The sequence below is a fragment of the Hypanus sabinus genome, chromosome 28, assembly GCF_030144855.1.
Source record: "Hypanus sabinus isolate sHypSab1 chromosome 28, sHypSab1.hap1, whole genome shotgun sequence".
Lineage (NCBI taxonomy): Eukaryota > Metazoa > Chordata > Chondrichthyes > Myliobatiformes > Dasyatidae > Hypanus > Hypanus sabinus.
The window spans coordinates 40,320,865-40,342,749 of record NC_082733.1 but is presented as its reverse complement, the minus strand read 5'-3'; the positions used below and the strand labels follow the sequence as shown (position 1 = coordinate 40,342,749).

Here is a 21,885-nt window from a genome sequence, read left to right as displayed (position 1 = left end):
TTCTCCACCTTCTCAATCTGCCCATCAGCAACACATTCCTTCCTCTGGTTCTCATCCTCATTTCCTTTCCTTTATTCCATGGTCCACTGTCCTCTTCTATCAGATTCCATCTTCTTTATCCCTTTGCCTCCTCCACCAATCACCTTCCAGTTCATTATTTCATTCCTACTCTCTGAACTTCCTCCAACTGCCCATCTTCCCCCTCCTTACCTATCATCCACCTGCTCTTGCTCCAAACCCTACCTCACCTTAATACTAGCTATTTCTCTCTCTTTCCCTCCAGCTCAGATCATTTCCCTCCATTGACGCTGACTGACTTACTGAGTTCCTCCAGAGTGTTATGCATTGTAAATTCCCTCAATAGTTTGTGTTACCTCTTTTAAACAACATACGCTAAAATTCAATGCGATGTTCAGTTGAAAATTAGACAGACACTCAGGAGCCACTTTATTAAGTACCCCTGCACATGTGCTTTTAATACAAATATCTAATCAGCCAATCATGTGGCAGCAACTCAGTGCATAAAAGCATTCAGACATGGTCAAGAGGTTCAGTTGTTGGTCCAGGCCAAACATCAGAATGGGGAAGAAACGTGATCTAAGTGACTTTGACTGTAGAATGGTTGTCGGTGCCAGATGGGGTGGTCTGAGTATCTCAGGAACTACTGATCTCCTAGGATTTTCACATACAACAGTCTCTAGAGCTTACAGATAATGGTGCGAGAAACAAAAAACATCCAGTGAGCGGCAGGTCTGTGGGCAAAATTGCTTTGTTAATGAGAGAGGTCGGAGATAAATGGCCAGACTGGTTCAAGCTGACAGGAAGGTGACAGTACCTCAAACAACTATATGTTACAACAGTGGCGTGCAGAAGATACCTCTGAACACACAACACGTTGAACCTTGCAGTGGATGGGCTACAACAGCAGAAGACCATGGACAAACACTCAGTGGCCACTTTATTAGACACAGGAGATCCCTAATAAAGTGGCCATGGAGTGAATTGCTCAGCAGCAGCCTGGGTAATTTTCTTTATGAACACGCTTATCCTGCTGAACTTTTCAAAAAGCTAAAAAACATGTTTTAGTTGAAACACGGTCATACGAGTGAGAGGAAGCAGGACTGACATAAGATTGGGAATTGATGGGAGAAAACAGGGCATATTAGCTGCTGTGCCAGTTCACACATCGGTGTTTGTGGTGGGTGGAGAGAATTTCTGAGATGAGCTGAGCCAAGGGTTCATAAGTTGCTAATCAGTTCCCTTCTGGTTCTGTCTATTTTGTTCTTACACAAATTATAATTTCATTTTTCACCCGGTTCTTTAAAAAATCTCACGGAAAATGTCCTCAATATTATTTATTTACTTCCTTACTAACTTATTTATTATTATAAATAACTTTTTTGCACTTGCACAGTTTGCCTTATTAGAACTTCTCAGATTAAAGACAGATGGAAGACCATGATTGCCCACATCATATTCTGCTGATGATTATTATTTATGATCATATAATTTCTATTTGCACAGTTAGTCTTCTTCAGCACGTCAGACTTTGTGTGTAGTTTTCTCATTGGCCCTATTTTTTTTATTCTATTGTGAATGCCTGCAAGAAAAATGAGTGTCAGGGTAGAATATGGTGACACATACATACTTTGAGAATAAATTTACTTTACACTTGGAACTTAGTGAGAAGGGCTAGGTTGCCTTTGTTTTTTAAAAAAAACTGAATATGCATCCACACTGCACTTAAACACAGTGTAGCATAAATCCTTAGTGTGAATGACAAGAGACAGAGCAAAATACTAGAGCAAAGAAGCCAAAGGTGGGTGATAAAGGCAGATCTTAAGGAGTGTTATAAAGCAGACGGATGTAAGAGTGCGGAGAGGCTAAAGAGAAAAAAATTCCACATCTTAGGGCCCTGACAGCTCGAGGTATGCCTGCTAATGGTGGAGCAATTAAACCCAGGGTTGAGCAAGAGGCCAAAATTACAGAAGTGGAAATGTCTCAGGATATTGTAAGGAGATTACAGACATAGGAAAGGTGGAAAAAGAGGATTTTTAAAATAAAGATGAAAAGATTCCATTTGAAGTCTTGCAAAGCTCGAAGGCAGTGCAGGTCAGCAAACACAGAGGTAGTGAGAGGGGGTGGGAGGAAATGGGTTTGTGCTGAGAAGATAGGGAGCAAGGTTTCAATATCCCCCGAATGGAATAAGGTCAGCTCGTAAGGGACTTTGGTTTCTAGATCTGCTTCAAGAAGCATTAGGTACAGTAGTAAACTCAATAGAATGGCACTGGAAGAGACTTAATTATTGATGGGAATACATCAAGACTTCTTTTTATTTATATTTAGAGATACAGCACAGTAACAGGCTCTTCCAGCCCCAGGACTCACCTATGACAGGATCTGAATTCCAGGCCACGGACAGGACTTCTGGCTTCAGTCTTCATTACCAACCCCAGAACTCGCCAAGGGGGGGATCTCGGATACCAGGCCTCAAGTTCTGGGCTCGCTGACTTGCTGACCTATGGGGTGGTCACCAGCCCTCATGCCTCCTGCCCACACAGACACAAAACTTGTAACAGAATGCAACAGATGGGGTTAAAACACAGTGTAAACATCCCCGTTCACAACCATCCGCTCTGCTCGCACTGGGATTTAAAAGACGACACCAGTTTAAAATCAAAAACTTTAGCAGTGGCTATAAGCAGCCTCAGCTTCATTTGCATTGGCAAATTAATGATGCATTTGGATGACAGATACCTGAGGGGTGTGCTTTCAGGAACAAGGATATTTTTGCCAGATGGAGACCATTGAAATATTTTTTTTAAAAACAAAGTGATGGACCACCTCTAAAGTCCCAAAAACTAAACCTAAAAAAGTATCATTATACATTCCATGGCTATTTTATCAGGTGCATCTGTACACCTGCTCATTCATGCAAATATCTAATCAGCCAATCACGTGGCAGCAACTCAATGCTTAAAAGCATGCAGACATGGTCAAGAGGTTCAGTCGTTGCTCAGACCAAACATCAGAATGGGGAAGGAACGTGTTCTAGCTGATAGAAAGGCAACAGTAACTCAAGTGACCACACGTTACAACAGCGATGTGCAGAGGAGCTTCTCTGAACGCACAACACATCGAACCTTGAAGTGGGTAGGCTGCAGCAGCAGAAGACCATGAACTGAGTGTACGCGCTAATTCAATCTTTGTGTGATGGCTCAAGGCTTGCAGCTGGCAAACAGACAACTATGTGGTCAGCTCTTAAGCACCCTGTGAAATATCCTAGCAAGTCACCCAGGAAATCAGAGATGAGACTGAGTGGAGGTTTTGTCAGTGGCAACCAAAACTCCAAAAAATATATAAAATTATCATGGTCACCTCATTATCAGAAGGAATTGGAAGCTTGTGGAGAGTCACCAGGATGCTTCCTGGATTAGAGAACATGTCTTACGAGTAAAGGTTGTGCAAACTAAGGCTTTTCTCTCTGGAGCGAAGAAGGATGACTTAATAGAGGAGCACTAGATGGTAGAGGCATTGATAAAGTGGACAGCCAGTGCCTTTTTCCCAGAGCAGAAATGGCTGGTAAAAAAGGGCATAATTTTAAGGTGATTGGAGGAAAGTATAAGGGGATGTAAGAGGTAGGTTTTTTACACAGAGCGAGATGGGTGCATAGAAAGCCCTACCAGAGGTGGTGGTAGGGGCAGATACATCAGGGCATTTAAGAGTCTCTTAGATAGGCACATGGATGATTGAAAAATGGAGGATATGTGGGAGGGAAGGGTTACATTTCTTTGGGAGGAGGTTAAAAGATCGACACAACATTGTGGGCCAAAGGGCCTGTAGTGTTCAATGGTCTAAAATGAATTAATGAGCGTATGAGACATTGGAATTTGCCATCACTCCACAGTATTTACAAACTCCATCATTTTCATTGGCATGCCGAATGTCAGCTGTCAGTAAACTGCAAGGGACGCCACAATGGAGTGGGAGTTACCGCAATGCTTCTACAACTGGGGCGTCAGAGTTCAGAGTTCAATTCCAGCACTGTCTGTAAGGAGTTTGCACATTCTCCCTGTGACTGTGTGGGATTCCTCCCTTGTTCCAGTTAGTGAGTATCTTGGCCATTCTAAATTGTCCTGGGTTGCTGGGCGGTGCAGCTCGTTGGGCCTTAGGGGCTTATTCCACACTACATCACCAAATAATAAATAAATAAAGTCATTTTTTGTGAGGTGGAGACTAATGGAAAATTTGGCACAGCTGTGGATTAAGGTTGCCAAATCTCCAAGATTATCCTGGGGTTTCCAAGGATTCAAGATGAAACTCCTGAGCAGTGCCAGAAGCAAAAACCGGACAGAAAAATGGCCGGGGCATTAAACAAAACCTGTGCTGTTTTCATTTGCTTTGGAAACTTTTATGGGCTGTTCATTAACAGTTAAAGCAAATCCAGTTGTGTAACGAAGCCTGTCTGCACTCCAGTAGGCTTTCGGAAAATGGTAGGAGCAATGATAGAAAGGTGTGAGGATTCAAAGTGGGAGGTCATGCAATGGACAGTCCTTGGTGAACGATCCACCCATTTGGCAAGCTTTTATCATGGGGTTCCCTCACGCAAAGGGATTACATTTGACTTGGACAGCATTATACACCTGGTGAGTTCATAAACACAAGAGAATTCACAGATGCTGAAATCTTGAGCAACAAACACCAAATGCTGGAGGAACTCAGCAAGGCAGGCAACATCTATGGAGGGGTCTATGGGGCGGACCCTTCACTAAGACCAGAAAGGAAGGGGGTAAAAGCCAGCATAAGAAGGCAGGAGGGAGGGGAAGGAGGACAAGCTGGCAGGTGATGGAAGCCAGGTGACGGTGGAAAAACTGGGAGGGTGGAGGAAGGTGGGGAATGAAGTAGGAATCTGGGAGGTGATAGGTAGAAAAGTTAAAGAGCTGAAGAAGAAGGAATCTGATAGGAGAGGACAGTGGACCATGGGAGAAAGGGAAGGAGGAGGGGCACCAGATGGAGTTGATGTCAGGCGAGAAGAAGAGAAGGGGTAAGAGGGGTGCCAGGTTGGAGAATGGAAAAAGATGGAAGGAGTGGGAGAAGTTAAAGAAATCAATGTTCATGCCATCAGGTTTGAAGCTACCCAGACAAAATATATTGTATTGCTCCGCCAACCTGAGTGTAGCCTCATTGTGGAGTGTGAAGTCAAAGTTTCTGCTAAATATAAATCCTCTGGATATCCAGCATCATTAAGTTTAAGGTGCAGAATGATTCTGGAGTCCCCAACCCTCCTCCAATCAGAGCACCCCAAAAGAGCATGTGATCAATGCAAGCCAGTGAAATAACATCTAGGTTGGTCAGTAAATGCTGAGACAAATCTGGAATGAATCCATTTTACTTTGGTTTGTTAAACACGACTACATTTAATTCTAATGCCCAGTTGGGACTCCTGCAAAAAAAAAATCACTAAATTGGCCTAAATCCAGTTTGAAATGGTGATTGGGTGGTTTATGCTCAGAAACAAACATTAAAGTGGGAGTCCATCCAACTTTGCACATCTCCCGAAAATGCACTGCACAGCGGACAGAGAAGGGTGTGATTTCTTAAAGGCACAATTCTCGGAGAAGCCAAATATTTTGATATATATTTTAAGATTCAAGGCTATTCAATGACAAGTGTAAAGAAGAACAAAATAATTGTTACTTCGGATCTGATGCAGCATAAAAAATGCAATAAGATAAAGAAAACAATACTAATAAAAGCCATTATAAATATAACTACATAAGATAGCTTATATCATGATGAGGCCATGCTCTCTGTCTGGTAGCCTCCAACCAGATAGTATGGGTATTGATTTCTTCTTCCAATATAAACATATTTCTACTCCCTCCCCTCTTCTTCTTTTCCCCACTGGCCTCGTTCTCTTTTTATCTGCTTATCACCTCTCTCTGAGCTCTCTTCTCCTTTCCTTTCTCCCCGGTCCACTCTCCTCTCCTATCAAATTCCTTCCTCTACCTTCCCCACCCACCTGGCTTCACCGATCATCTCCAAGCTATCCTCTTTCCCCTTACCCCGCCTGAAATGTCGACTGTTTAATCCCCTACATAGAAGCTGCCTGACCTGCTGAGTTCCTCCAGCATTTTGTGTGTATTGCTTCTTATCTGGCTTGTTTGAAGAAATCCCTGTTCAATTACCATCAGCATATAACCTGTAGCACCAGCGTTCCCAACACACTAGACCACTGCTTTACTAAGGAATACCAAATGTTGCTTGCCCAGACTGCATTTCGAGAAATCTGATCATTTAGCCGTCCTTCTCCTACCTGCATACAGGTAGAGGCTAAGGACAAAGGCTCCAGAGATTGGGACTTCACAGAGGTGGTTGCAGGAGGCAGAGGAACAGCTACAGGATTGCTTCAAGTCAGTGCACCGGACTGTGTTCAAGGACTCATCCATGGATCTGAATGAATACATACAATTGTCAGGGACCTCACAAAAACAGTTTCAGATGAGTGCATCCCCACAAAATCACTCGGAGTATTCCCCAGCCAGAAGCCCTGGATGAACCCTGAGATCCATAATCTGTTGAGGGCCAGATCAGAGGCATTCAAGTCTGACAACCAAGAAAATTATAAGAGGTCCAAGTACAATCTCCAGAAAGCTATCTCATGGATGAAGTGGCAAATCCAGATTAAACCTGGATCAGTGAAGTATGCATGACACCTATGGCAGGGCCTGAATGCTATCTCCTCTTACAAAGTGAGATCAGGTGACATAGGTGACAACAGGGCCTCTCTTCCTGATTAGATCAATGCCTTCTATGCTCGCCTTAACCATCAAAACATGGAGGAACCATCACAATCTCCCACAGACCCTTAAGATCCTGTGATTTCAGTGATTTGGTGATTTTTTACTTTGAACTGTGGGGAAGCACAGTGGACAGCAGGAGAGGCTGTGAAAGCTTGCAGCAGGATCTGGACAGACTGAGAAAATAAAAGGTAGATGGAAATTACTACAGACAAATCTGAGGTGTTTCACTTTGTGAGGACAAACCAGGGTGACACATACCCAGTGAACACAGGACTCTGAGGACTGCTGTAGAACAGAGGGATTTGGGAACACAGATCCATAATTCCTTGGAAGTACCATCACGTATAGGGAAAGGGTCCTAAAGAGAACTTCTGGCACATTGGCCTTTATAAATCAGAATATTGAGTACAGCAGTTGCGATGTTATGTTGAAGTTGTATAAGATGTTGGTAAGTTGGTGAATTTAGAGCATTGTGTGCAGTTTTGGTCACCTACCTACCAGAAACTTATCAATATGATTGGAAGTTTAGAAAGTTTAGAAAGATATTACAGGGACTTGAAGACCCGAGTTACAGGGAAAGGTTGAATAGGTTAGGACTTTATTACGTGGAGGGTAGGAGAATGAAGAAGATTTGATAGGGGTGTACACAGCTCTGAGGAGTATAGACGGGTAAATGCAAGTGGGCTTTTTCCACTGAGGTTGGGTGAGACTAAAATTAGAGGTCCTATTTAAAAGGAACCTAAGGAGAAACCGTCAATCAGAGGGTGGTCCAGGTGTAAAACGAGCTGCCAGTGGATGCAGTTTGATTGGAACATTTAAAACAAGATAAATACATGGATGGGAGGGCTATGGTCCAGGTACAGGTTGATAGGACTGGCCGTAATAACAGTTTGTCAAAGAGTAGATGGCAAAAGTGCCTCTTTTTGTGCAGGTGTGTCAAGTTAGGTCACTTTTTAATGTTATTTCGACCATAACTGCTGGTAAAAATGAGACGTTTTTCAGGACCATGGTTCTACATGAAACAGTACAAAAACTACACTGAACAATGTAAAAACAACACAGACAAGAAAAAACTATACTAGACTACAGACCTACCCAGGACTGCATAAAGTGCACAAAACAGTGCAGGCATTACAATAAATAATAAGCAAGACAATAGGCACAGTAGAGGGCAGTAAGTTAGTGTCAGTCCAGGCTCTGGGTACTGAGGAGTCTGATGGCTTGGGGGAAGAAACTGTTACATAGTTTGGCCGTAAAAGCCTGACTGCTTCGGTGCCTTTTCCCAGATGGCAGGAGGGAGAAGAGTTTGTATGAGGGGTGCGTGGGGTCCTTCGTAATGCTGTTTGCTTTGCGGATGCAGCGTGTGGTGTAAACGTCTCGTGTAGCGTAAATGTCTGCAACGTGCTTTATAACTTTATGACCTTCTTAAACTTCCGCATTGTTCAATGATAAAGATGCTCTCACAATGCAGTGGAGGAAATTCCACAATTTGGATTCAATGGAATGGTATTGTATATCTAAATCAGGGCTGCATGTGACCTGAAGGGAAGATCGGGTGATGGAGCCATTCCCAAGGGCTTAGGTCTTTCCGGGGTCTTTGCAATGTGGTGTCAAAGTGGCCGCTCCGCTCTTTGAAAATGTTATGCACTTCCGTCAGGGTGTACCACTGGTGGAGATAGAGAACAAAAGCAAAATGCGAGAAACCTTAAGGTCCGGTGAACTTGGCCATGGACAGTCACAAGCCCAGCTGCAAAAGACAGAGTGTTGGGCATGGGACTAGCAACCCCATCCTGTTAGAACCCAGAGCATCAGGAGCTCCAAAAACCTCATCCCTGAGAGAGGAATAATCTTCAAAGATGAGCTACACCTAGGGCCAAATTGAAAGACTGGTCCAGGATGGAGAACTCTGGCGAGCTACTGTCCCAGTTGGGGTGATGGACTTCAGAAGAAGAAGAAGAAAAGTTCAATGAAGTTCATCAACCATAACCATTAACTCCCTTTCTCGCTTCATAACAGTTCCCTGACTGATTATTTCCAGCATTTTTTAAAACAAAGTTATTCCTTAGTCCATGAAGCCATATCATACTAATGCAGTGAGAAATAGCTGTGGACCAGTCAGGAACAACCTTTGTTGGTCATGACGTGCTTTGTAAGATCCCTAGAGTCTGCAGACCCATCCTTGGGTGCCAGTATTAACCATTCAATAAAGTGAAGTTCAGAGGTGGAACCGAATACAGGATAAAGGGACTCCACCGCTTAACGCTCGTGCCCAACGATGCATTTCCACCTCATTCCTTCATTAACACGAGAGATGCTGCAGATACTGGAAATCTAGAGCAACACCACACGCGAGGAACTCAGCAGGTCAGGCAGCATCTATGAAAATGAATAAGCAGTCAACATTTCAGGCCAAGAAACTTCTTCAGGACTTAGTCCTTCCTTTCATTTAGCAGCGACAGCTCTACATTTCCAGCACCTCCTGTCTTTATTCAATCTGTATCTGTTTTCTGGGTATTTCATTCATAACTTGTGAGAAAGCTGCATCAGTTGTGGCTTGCTTAACAACATGTCACACAATGGAGTGTTAGTACCAGTGGTCACACAGCAAGATATCTTACACACAGGCAACACCTGACATGATAGAATTAAACATAATACTTGATGACTGCATTCGTGCAAAATATTTGAATGATGTCAGTTTACAGCCACTAGTGCTCTTTATTCAAGTTTCTGGGTGTCAATATCCCTGAGGATCTAACCTGGACCCAATGCAGCTACAAAGAAAGCACAACAGCAGCTTTATTTCATTAGGAGTTTGAGGAGATTAGCTATGTCACCAAAAACATTCCCAGAAATCTCTACAGATATATCATGGAGAGTATTCTAACTGGCTGCATCACCGTCTGGTACGATGAGGGGTAGGGGCAACCACACAGGATTGAAATAAGCTGCAAAGAGTTGTGAACTCAGTCAGCTCCATCGTGGGAACTAGGCTCAGTAGTACCCAGGAGATCTTCAAGGAGCGAGGCCTCAAAAAGTGGCATCCATCATTAAGGATCCCAATCACCCAGGACACGCCCTCTTCTCATTGCTACCATCAGGGAGGAGGTACAGAAGCTTGGAGGCACACACTCTACTTGGAGTACTGTGCTCAGTTCTGGTCGCCTCATTACAGGAAGGATGTGGAAGCCATAGAAAGGGTGCAGAGGAGATTTACAAGGATGTCGCCTGGATTAGGGAGCATGCCTTATGAGAATAACCATATAACAATCACAGCACGGAAACAGGCCATCTTGGCCCTCCTAGTCCGTGCCGAACCCTTAATCTCACCTAGTCCCAGCTACCCGCACTCAGCCCATAACCCTCCACTCCTTTCCTATCTATATACCTATCCAATTTTACCTTAAATGACACAACTGAACTGGTCTCTACTACTTCCACAGGAAGCTCATTCCACACAGCTATCACTCTCTGAATAAAGAAATACCCCCTCGTGCTTTCCTTAAACTTCTGCCCCCTAAATCTCAAATCATGTCCCCTCGTTTGAATCTCCCCTACTCTCAATGGAAACAGCCTATTCACGTCAACTCTATCTATCCCTTTCAAAATTTTAAATACCTCGATCAAATCCCCCCTCAACCTTCTATGCTCCAATGAATAGAGACCTAACTTGTTCAACCTTTCTCTGTAACTTAAGTGCTGAAACCCAGGTAACATCCTAGTAAATCGTCTCTGCACTCTCTCTAATTTATTGATATCTTTCCTATAATTCGGTGACCAGAACTGTACACAATATTCCAAATTTGGCCTTACCAATGCCTTGTACAATTTTAACATTACATCCCGACTTCTGTACTCAATGCTCTGATTTATAAAGGCCAGCATTCCAAAAGCCTTCTTCACCACCCTATCTACATGAGACTCCACCTTCAGGGAATTATGCACTGTTATTCCTAGATCTCTCTGTTCCACTGCATTCCTCAATGCCCTACCATTTACCCTATATGTTCTATTTGGATTATTCCTGCCAAAATGTAGAACCTCACACTTCTCAGCATTAAACTCCATCTGCCAACTTTCAGCCCATTCTTCTAACTGGCATAAATCTCCCTGCAAGCTTTGAAAACCCTCCTCATTATCCACAACACCTTCTACCTTAGTATCATCGGCATACTTACTAATCCAATTTACCACCCCATCATCCCGATAATTTATGTACATTACAAACAACATTGGGCCCAAAACAGATCCCTGAGGCACCCCACTAGTAACTGGCCTCCATCCCGATAAACAATTATCCACCACTACTCTCTGGCATCTCCCATCTAGCCACTGTTGAATCCATTTTATTACTCCAGCATTAATACCTAATGACTGAACCTTCTTAACTAACCTTCCATGTGGAACTTTGTCAAAGGCCTTGCTGAAGTCCATATAGACTACATCCACTGCCTTACCCTCGTCAACATTCCTCGTAACTTCTTCAAAAAATTCAATAAGGTTTGTCAAACATGACCTTCCACGCACAAATCCATGCTGGCTACTCCTAATCAGATCCTGTCTATCCAGATAATTATAAATACTATCTCTAAGAATACTTTCCATTAATTTACCCACCACTGATGTCAAACTGACAGGTCTATAATTGCTAGGCTTCCTTCTAGAACCCTTTTTAAACAATGGAACCACATGAGCAATACGCCAATCCTCCGGCACAATCCCCGTTTCTAATGACTTCTGAAAGATCTCCGTCAGAGCTCCTGCTATCTCTACACAAACTTCCCTCAAGGTCCTGGGGAATATCCTGTCAGGACCTGGAGATTTATCCACTTTTAAATTTCTTAAAAGCACCAGTACTTCCACCTCTTTAAATGTCATAGGTTCCATAACTTCCTTACTTGTTTCCCACACCTTACACAATTCAATATCCTTCTCCTTAGTGAATACCGAAGAGAAGAAATCATTCAAAATCTCTCCCATCTCCCTCTGCTCCACACATAGCTGACCACCCTGATTCTCTAAGGGACCAATTTTATCCCTCATTATCCTCTTGCTTTTAATATAACTGTAGAAACCTTTTGGATTTACTTTCACCTTATTTGCCAAACCAACCTCGTACCTTCTTTTAGCTTTTCTAATCTCTTTCTTAAGATTCCTTTTACATTCTTTATACTCCTCGAGCAATTCCTTTACTCCATGCTGCTTATATCTATTGTAGACATCCCTCTTTTTCCGAACCAAGTTTCTAATATCCCTTGAAAACCATGGTGCTTTCAAACCTTTAACCTTTCCATTCAACCTAACAGGAACATAAAGATTCTGTACCCTCATAATTTCACCCTTAAATGACCTCCATTTCTCTATTACGTCCTTCCCATAAAACAACTTGACCCAATCCACTCTCTCTAAATCCCTTCGCATCTCCTCAAAGTTAGCCTTTCTACAATCAAAAATCTCAACTCTAGGTCCAGTCCTGTCCTTCTCCATAATTATATTGAAGCTAATGCTATTGTGATCACTGGACCCGAAGTGCTCCCCAACACATACATCTGTCAGCTGACCTATCGCATTCCCTAACAGGAGATCCAACACTGCCCCATCTCTGGTCGGTACTTCTATGTATTGTTGCAAAAAACTATCCTGCACACATTTCACAAACTCTAAACCATCCAGCCCTTTTACAGAATGAGCTTCCCAATCTATGTGTGGAAAATTAAAATCTCCCACAATCACCACCTTATGTTTACTACAAATATCTGCTATCTCCTTACACATTTGCTCTTCCAACTCACGCTCCCCATTAGGTGGCCTATAAAACACTCCTATCAGTGTTACTGCACCTTTCCCATTCCTCAACTCCACCCAAATAGCCTCCCTAGAGGAGCTCTCTAATCTATACTTCCAAAGCGCGGCCATAAGATTTTCTCGGACAAGCAATGCAACACCTCCTCCTCTGGCCCCTCCTACTCTATCACACCTGAAGCAACTAAATCCAGGAATATTTAGTTGCCAATCACACCCTTCCTGCAACCATGTTTCACTAATAGTTACAACATCATAATTCCAGGTAGCAATCCACGCTTTAAGCTCATCCACCTTTCTTACAATGCTCCTAGCATTAAAATAGATACATTTAAGATACTCTCCACCTCCTCCTCTCTTTTCATCCCTAACAATGCATTCAAATTTATTAACCTTTTCTTTCTTCTCCCCTACATCTTCGGGCTGAGCGCATCCCTTCTCCATCACCTGCCTTTCCTCCCTCACACACAGTCTACTTACTTGCTCTACTGGGTTGAGTGAACTCGGTCTTTTCTCCTTGGAGCGACGGAGGATGAGAGGTGACCTGACAGAGGTGCATAAGGTGATGAGAGGCATTGATCATGTGGATAGTCAGAGGCTTTCTCCCAGGGCTAAAATGGTTGCCACAAGAGGGCACAGGTTTAAGGTGCTGGGGAGTAGGTACAGTGGAGATGTCAGGGATAAGTTTTTTACTCAGAGAGTGGTGAGTACGTGGAATGGGCTGCCAGCAACGGTGGTGGAGGCGGATACGATAGGGTCTTTTAAGAGACTTTTAGATAGGTACATGGAGCTTAGTAAAATAAGAGGGCTATAGGTAAGCCTAGTAATTTCTAAAGTAGGGACATGTTCGGCACAACCTTGTGGGCCAAAGGGCCTGAATTGTGCTGTAGGTTTTCTATGTTTCCATCTGATTTCCGAATGGACATTGAACCCATGAACACTACCTCACTACTTTTTTTATTTCTATTTTTGCACTATTTACTTTATTTAACTATTATATATATATTAAAGTTCAAAAGTAATATTTATTATCAGAGTGCATACATGTCACCACATACAACCCTGAGATCCTATGGGCATACGTAGCAAATTATAGAATAGTAACTGCGAAGAGGAGCAATGAAAGAACAAAAACACAGAAGACAACAAACTGTGCAAGTGCAAATATAAATAGATAGCAATGAATAACGAGAGCATGAAATAACAAGATAAAGAGTCCTTAAAGTGAAACCATTGGTTGTGGGAACACCAGAATTAGCTGAGCGGCATCATCCATTTTTGTTCAAGAGTCTGATGGTTGAGGGGTAGCAACTGTGCTTGAACCAGGTGGTGTGAGTCCTGAGGCCCTTTACCTGATGGCAGCAGCGAGAAAAGAGCATGGCCTGGGTGGTGAGGATCCTGCTTTCCTGTGGCGATGTTCCACATAGATGTGCTCAATGGTTGGGAGGGCCACGCTCTTCCCACACCAGGCCTTAATGCAGCCGGTCAGTACTCTTCCCACCACACATCTCCAGAGGTTTGTCATGACATGCCAAATCTCTGCAGACTCCTGAGGAAGTAGAGGCGCTGTCGTGCTTTCTTTGCAATTATATTTACATGATGGGTCCAGGACAAGTCCTCTGAGATAGTGACACCCAGAAATTTAAGTGACTGACCCTCTCTCTACCTCTACTCATGGACCTCTGATTTCCCTCTCCTGAAGTCCACAATCAGTCAATCAGTTCCATGTGTGTGTGTATATATATATATATATATATATATATATATATGTATTTACTGTAATTCACAGTTTTCCCATTATTATATATTACAATGTACTGCTGCCACAAAGTTAACAAATTTTACAACATATGCCAGCAATATTAAACCTGATTCTGATTCTGATTTAAGGGGACCGTAATTTGAGAAACATACTGGCAGAACACCCAAACTCGTAAACAGAAATCTGGGAGTAATGGGATAATCCAACTTTAGTGACATTTTGAGAGATAAATATTACTCAACACATTGAGCAAACTTCTCCAGCTCTTTCCTCAGAATCCCAGTGATCTTTTACCCCACCCAAGAAGGCTGGCAAAGCAAAAAGGTTTCCTGCAAAGAAACAAAATCTCAGACAAAGTAATCAAAATAAATTTTCATTTCCATTGCTCTTGCCAATGGAATATTTTTCCCAAGCTCAGCCATTGCTGAATCATAAGACCATAAGAACATAAGGCTTACTTAAGAGTAGAACTGGGCCATTCGGCTCATCAAGTCTGCTCCGCCATTCCATCACAGTTGATTTATTATCCTGCTCAACCCCATTCTCCTGCCTGCTCCCCATAATCCTTGACACCCTTACTAATTAAAAACCTATCAATCACTGCTTTAGTTATACCCAATGGCCTGGCCTCCCTCCACAGCCATCTGTGGCAATGAATTCCACAGACTCACTATCCTGTGGCAAAAGAAATTCCTCCTCAGCTCTGCTCCAAAGGCACATTCTATTCTGAGGCTGTGCCCTCTGGACCTTGAATCAGATTGGTGTCAGCCTAAATTTTTTCAAAGTCAAAGTAAATCAGTATCAAGTACATATATCTCACAATATACTACCCCGAGTTTCACTTCCTTGGAGGCATTTACAGGAAAGCAAAGAAATACAATAGAATTTGTGGAGAGCTATAATAACTAAAGACTGACAATCTAACGTATAAAAGAAGATAAATTGTGCAAGCTTTTAAAATAATTACTGGAAACATGAGGTAAAGGTACATGGAGTGGCACAGTAGCCCAGCGGTTAGCATAACACAATCACAGCACCAGCAGGCCGGGTTCATTTCCCACCACTGTCTCTAAAATGTTTCTGTGCTCTTCCTGCGAACCTGGGAATTTCCTCCGGGTGCTCCGGTTTCCTCCCAAATTCCAAAGACATACCGGTTCGTGGTTCAATTGGTCACATAAGCTTGACTGGGCGGCAGAGCTCAATAGGCTGAAAGGCCTGTTCTCTAAGGAAATGAAACTAAATGTCCCTGACGTGCACAAGTACAATAGAGTCGATGAAAAACAGCATACACAGTAGCCACTGTGCAAAAGAAGACAATCTGTGCAAATACACATTAATAGTAATAATAATAAACAGTTAAGTAAATAAATAATACTGCAAACATGAGTTGCAGTGTCCTTGAAAGTGAGTCTGTAGGTTGTGGAGTCTATTCGGTGTTGAGGTGAGTGATGCAAGTCCAGCCTCCTCCCAAGAGGCAGGTTAAGAAGTTGACTACTGAGTAGCAGTGGTAATGCAATCACTCAAGCGGAGTATGATGTTCTCCTAAGGAACTGTCAATTGGTGGGTCCTCAGGTGGCTGTAAAGTGCGATCTAGGATCCACAATGGAGAATGTCTTTATTTAACAATGGGAGGCTGATCCATGGGCAGCTACCACACAGTCCGTGACAGATCAGGGTCAGGGTCCAGTGGCATCTGACTGGGAACCTTTGCGGCTGCATCCTTCTCCACCTTCCCTGCTGTTGCGATGTGTCATCATATTCCACCAGCTTGAGACCTTGGCTGGATTGTTCTTCCTCTGGATGACCATGGATGACCCTACAAGGAGCTAAGCACCAGATGGCTAAGCTCCAAACAGCATCAGTCTCGGGATCTCAAGAACGCACAAGCTTCTCACCGTGACAAGGTGACCATCCTCAGAGAAGTGACTAATCTTCTAATCTTCTTCAGCCTTGTTGCATACTACTATTAGCAACTTGGGCAAACTTTAGTATGATTTCTTTTTACCATGCACAGCTTGGGTCTGTAGGGTAACAACTGGTGAAAGAGTTAAACTGCTCATGTGCTTCTAATGAGGGCAGCTCCAGCTCCTTTGCAACCATCTGATTGTCATTAAGTTCAGTGGCCCAACCATGTCATTAGACCCTAAAAACAGTGAACATTCCTTTCCGTAAAGCCTGGCTTTCACCAGAAACGATAAAGGTGCTTTATTGAAGGCAATATGGTACCTTAACTTAAAGTTATAAAAAGCTTTCCACAATTTTGGATAAATAATTCTGCATTGAGCATATGCCCAGGAAAGGTAGTCCTGCGTGTATAAAATGGCACTGGTACAATTCTGGGTAATGTGAAAGTGATAAAGTCTTTTCTCGTTACCTATGACCTGTTTCCTGATTCACAATGGGATCATTATTTCCATATTTGCAGGAGCTACACTTTAGGGTTAAGTCCTCATCGGGAGATCAGAAGTGGAAAGGGTTTTAATTCTTTGGCATTATCATTTTAGGGGATCTGTCCTGGGACCAGCATGAAAATGTCATCACAAAGAGGGCATGATGGCAGCTCTACTTTCTTAAAAGTTTGAGCAGATTTGACATGACATCTAAAACTTCGACAAACTTCTATAGATGCATAATGGAGCAACAAACTTGCACGCAATGTCAGTAAGACCAAAGAGTTGATTGTGGACTTCAGAAAGGATGTCAAGGGAACACATGGCAGTCCTCATGGAGGGATCAGAAGTGGAAAGGGTGAGCAAGTTCAAGTTCCTGGGTGTCAACATCTGTGAGGATCAATTCTGTGCCCAACATATTGATGCAGTTACAAAGAAGGCACGAAAGCAGCAAAATATCTTTAAAAGTTTGAGATTTGGAATGTCATCAAAGACTCTCAAATTTTTACGAATGTACCGCTGGGAGCATTCTTTCTGGTTGTATCACCATCTGGAATCGGAGAGGGCACCACACACGACTGAAACGGATAAAAAGTTGTTGTAAGTTCAGTCAGCTCCATCATGGGCACTAGCCTCCCCAACATCCAGGACACTTTCAAGGAGCAATGCCTTAAAAGGGCTGCATCCATCATTAAGGACTCCTGTCACCCAGGTCATGCCCCCTTCTCATTGCTACCATCAGGGAGAAGATACAAGAGTCTGAAAGCATATACTCAATGATTCAGAAACAGATTCTTCCCCTCTGCCATCTGATTTCTGAATAGACAATGGTACCATGAACACTACCTCACTACTTTTCTTTACACTTTTTGCACTACTTATTTAATTCAACTTTTTAATATAAATATATATACTTCTTACTGTGATTTATAATAATGATGATGTTTTATTATTACGTATTGCAATGTACTACTGTTGCGTAATAACAAATTTCAAGACATATGCCAGTAATATTAAACCCGATTCTGATTATACTGACCGGATCATTTTGGTCTGGTATAGAAACACCACTACCCTTGAACACAAAAGCCTACAAAAAGTAGTGGATACAACCCAGTCCATCACAGGCAAAGTCCACCCCATCCACAAGCAGCCTCCTACAAGAAAGCAGAAACTATCTTCATTGACCCCACACCACCCATTGATTCCACAACCTATAGACTCATTTTCCAGGGCTCTACAATTCATGTTCTCAGTTTTATTTGTTTATTTATGTTTGCACAGTTTGTCTTCTTTTGCACATTGGTTGTTTCTCAGTCTCTGTGTGTGGTTTTTCACTGATTCTGTGGTACTTCTTTGTTTACCTGTGAATGCCTGCAAACAATGAGTCTCAGGGTAGTATACGGTGATACATGCTAATGTAGCAGTTAGCATGATGCTAACGCAGCTTGGGGCGTCGGAGTTCAGAGTTCAATTCTGTCTGTAAAGAGACTCTGTTCGTCCGCCCCGTGGAATGCATGGGTTTTCCCCAAGTGATCTGGTTTCCTCCCACAGTCCACATACCAGGCGGGATGATTGGTCATTGTAGGTTGTCCTGTGATTAGGTTAGACTTGAGTCCAGCTTGTCAGGGTTTACTAGGATGGTGCATCTCAAAGGGCCTGAAGCGCTGTATCTCCAAATAAAATAAACTACGTACCCTGATAATACTTGTACTTAATTTCACAAAGAATAACAGAAAACGGTGCCTTGGAAGTTCCAAACCAAGCAAAGGATGACAGTTTGCAGACCAACGGATTTTGAAGCCTTCAGAGCAATAGGATCGTGCGGAACACATGGGTGAAGGCTTACAAACCTGGTGACTTTGGCAGCTGGGAGGTAATGAGGTGTTCAGCTGACCTATTTAAACAACCAATTAGCAGATCAGCCTTTGCAAAGCAGCCATTAATCAGATGCGTGTCTGCTCTGCGAGGCTACAATCTGAGATAAAGTTCGTAATTGGCCTCAGTGTCCTTGAGCACAGAAGGTGAAACAGTGGTCAATGTTCTGGCTGTTGATCAATAACCAGTGCTTCCAGGAGAGAGAGAGAGGGAGAGAGGGAGAGGGAGGGATGGGGGGAGAGAGAGAGGGAAAGGGAGGGATGGGGGAGAGAGAGAGGGAAAGGGAGGGATGGGGGAGAGGGAAAGGGAGGGATGGGGGAGAGAGAGAGGGAGGGGGGTAGAGAGAGGGAGGGGGTAGAGAGAGAGGGGGAGAGAGAGGGAGGGAAGGGGAGAGAGAGGGAGGGGGAGAGAGAGGGGGAGAGAGGGAGGGAGGGGGAGAGAGGGAGGGAGGGGGAGAGAGAGAGGGAAAGGGAGGGATGGGGGAGAGGGAAAGGGAGGGATGGGGGAGAGGGAAAGGGAGGGATGGGGGAGGGAAAGGGAGGGATGGGGGAGAGAGAGAGAGGGAGGGGGGTAGAGAGAGGGGGGAGAGAGAGGGAGGGAAGGGGAGAGAGAGGGAGGGGGAGAGAGGGAGGGGGAGAGAGGGAGGGAGGGGAGAGAGAGGGAGGGAGGGGAGAGAGAGGGAGGGAGGGGAGAGAGAGGGAGGGGGAGAGAGAGGGAGGAAGGGGAGAGAGAGAGGGAGGAAGGGGAGAGAGGGAGGGAGGGGAGAGAGAGGGAGGGAGGGGGGAGGGGAGAGAGAGGGAGGGAGGGGGGGAGGGAGGGAGGGGGGAGAGAGAGGGAGGGGGGAGAGAGAGAGGGAGGGAGGGAGGGGGAGAGAGAGAGGGAGGGAGGGAGGGGGAGAGAGAGAGGGAGGGAGGGAGGGGGAGAGAGAGAGGGAGGGTGGAAAAGAGAGAGAGAGAGAGAAGTTCTTTTTTAATTTAGAGTTACATTGCAGAATCCCAGTGAGCCACACCACCTAGCAACCCATCTATTCAACACAAGCCTAACCACAGGACAATTTACAGTCACCAACTAACCTACTAACCAATGTGTCTTTGGACTGTGGGAGGAAACCGGGACACCCAGATGAAACCCACACAGTCACGGGGGGGACATGCAAACCTCTTGCAGATGGCAGCCAGAATTGAAATGCAAACTGCAGAGCATCCTGAGCTCCGATAACTGCCACGTTACTGTGGTGCTCAGCCCCAAGTGCGTGCATGTGATTCTACACACACAATGATGAATTGTCTTTTTAGCTGCACATTGGTATGATTTTATATGTCTCCTCAGTATCATTCCCCTGAAACTAATCGGTAAGCTTCAAGACCTGGGCCACGAATCATCCCTTTTCAACTGGATCCTGGATTTCCTCACCTGCGGACACAGAGAGAGCACAGACAGACGGTAGAGAGGATCCTGGCTGACTGTGTCATGGCTTGATATAGAAACATCAATGCCTAGGAACAGTAAGTGCTGGATACAGCCCAGTCCATACAGGAGAGGCCCTCCCCACCACCCGAGCACATGAACAAGGAGCGCTGTCGCAAGAGAGCAGCATCAGGGGCCCCCACCACCCAGACCATGCTCTCGTCCTGCTGCCACCGCTGAGCCTTAGGTCCCACACCACCAGGCTCAGTAACAGCTCTTACCCTTCAACCGCCAGGCTCCTGAACCAGTGTGGATAACTTCACACACCTCAACACTGAAGTGATTCCACAGCAACACACACAAAACACTGGAGAATCTCAGCAGGCCAGGCAGCATCTATGGAAAAGAGTAAACAGTCGACATTTTGGGGTGGGAGAAAAAGATGAGAAGGTAGAGCAAGAAGATGGGGGAGGGGCCTTCAGACTTACTTGGAAGGACTTACAACTCATGTCCTCAGTATTATTTATTTTCTATCATTTGCACAATGTGTCTTCTTTTGCACATTGGTTGTTTGTCATTCTTTATGTATAGCTTTTCAAAAATTATATTTCTTTATTTTCCAGTAAATATCTGCAAGAAAATATATCTTAGGGTAATATATGGTGACATATATGTACAGTACTTTAATAATAAACATACTTTGACTTCTGTACTTGGGTGTGACGTGTGTAATCCCCACTGGTAGCTGAAAGGAGTTTGTACATTCTCCCTGTGCGTGGGTTTCTTCCACAGTCCAAAGACGGACTGGTTGATAGGTTACTGGTCATCGTAAGTTGCATCTCGAAGGGCCAGAGGGGCCTATTCCACTCAGTATATCAATAAAATAAATATAAATAAAAATCAAATAAATATTTTGTGCGTGGCTTGTTTCTGTGTGTGAGTGACATGTGTGTGTGCGTGTGTATATGTGCTTATTTCTGTCCCTGGTGCCGAGCTGAAGACTCACTGACCTTGCCTCTCAGCGTACGGGAACGTCACTCACAGTCATTCTCACATGGGCTGAAGGACGACACTGGAGACACGAAGAGGGATTGAAAGCGTCGATGAATTCGTGAGAGAAGCCGCCGGTTTCGAGCAGAGAGCACCCGTGATTACCAAGTGGGCTTCAATTCCCACCAGAGCCCGTATGAAGTTCGTATGTTCTCCCCGTGACCACATGGGCTTCCTCCTTGTGCTCTGGTTTCCTCTCACATTTAAAAGACGCACGGGTTAGGGTTAGTAAGTTGTGGGCGAGCTATGTTGGAGTACTGGAAGTGTGGCGACACTTGTGGCCTGTTCCCAGCACATCCTCAAACTGTGTAAACTTGTTGTGTCTAGGATCTGTTCTCTCTTGTTTTATGGCCCCTTGTGGCATGATATTTTGCAGTTTATTGCTGAAGTAATTGCTCTCTGCTATATCGTCTCCACTGCACAGTGTCTTATTTGTTAGATTCCTCTGCATTTCCTGGCAAGGGTGCTTGATAAAGCGGTCCCCTAATCTATGTTAGGTCTCACCGATGCTGTAGAAGCCACACCGCACGCACCGGATATAACAGATGACGCTAAGAAGACTCGCAGGTGAAGTGTTGCCTCGCCTGTTAGGACTGTCTGGGGCTCTGAATGGTTGTGAGGGAGGAGGTGTAGCACTTGCCCTGCTTTCAGGGGTAACTGCCAGTAGGGATATCAGAGGGGAATGACGAGTGGATGAGAGAGTCATATCGAGGGTGATTCCTGAAACATTTGAAGAGGGACTCTGGAGAATGTTTCCTTTATCTGCCTTCAGAAATTTATCTGCACTTTATCA

General features: G+C 44.1%; 1 long non-coding RNA gene across 1 annotated transcript in view; it reads right to left on the bottom strand.

Annotated features, from left to right (window-relative positions):
- Positions 1 to 2,400: 2,400 nt before the first annotated feature.
- The window catches only part of LOC132382617 (uncharacterized), a 60,039-nt gene continuing 40,554 nt past the window's right edge, over positions 2,401 to 21,885 (bottom strand). The window contains exons 2-3 of the long non-coding RNA XR_009508426.1: positions 6,317 to 6,453; positions 2,401 to 2,549 (exon numbers count right to left, since the gene is read on the bottom strand). This is a non-coding gene — a long non-coding RNA (uncharacterized LOC132382617). The remainder of the gene's footprint in view (positions 2,550 to 6,316; positions 6,454 to 21,885) is intronic.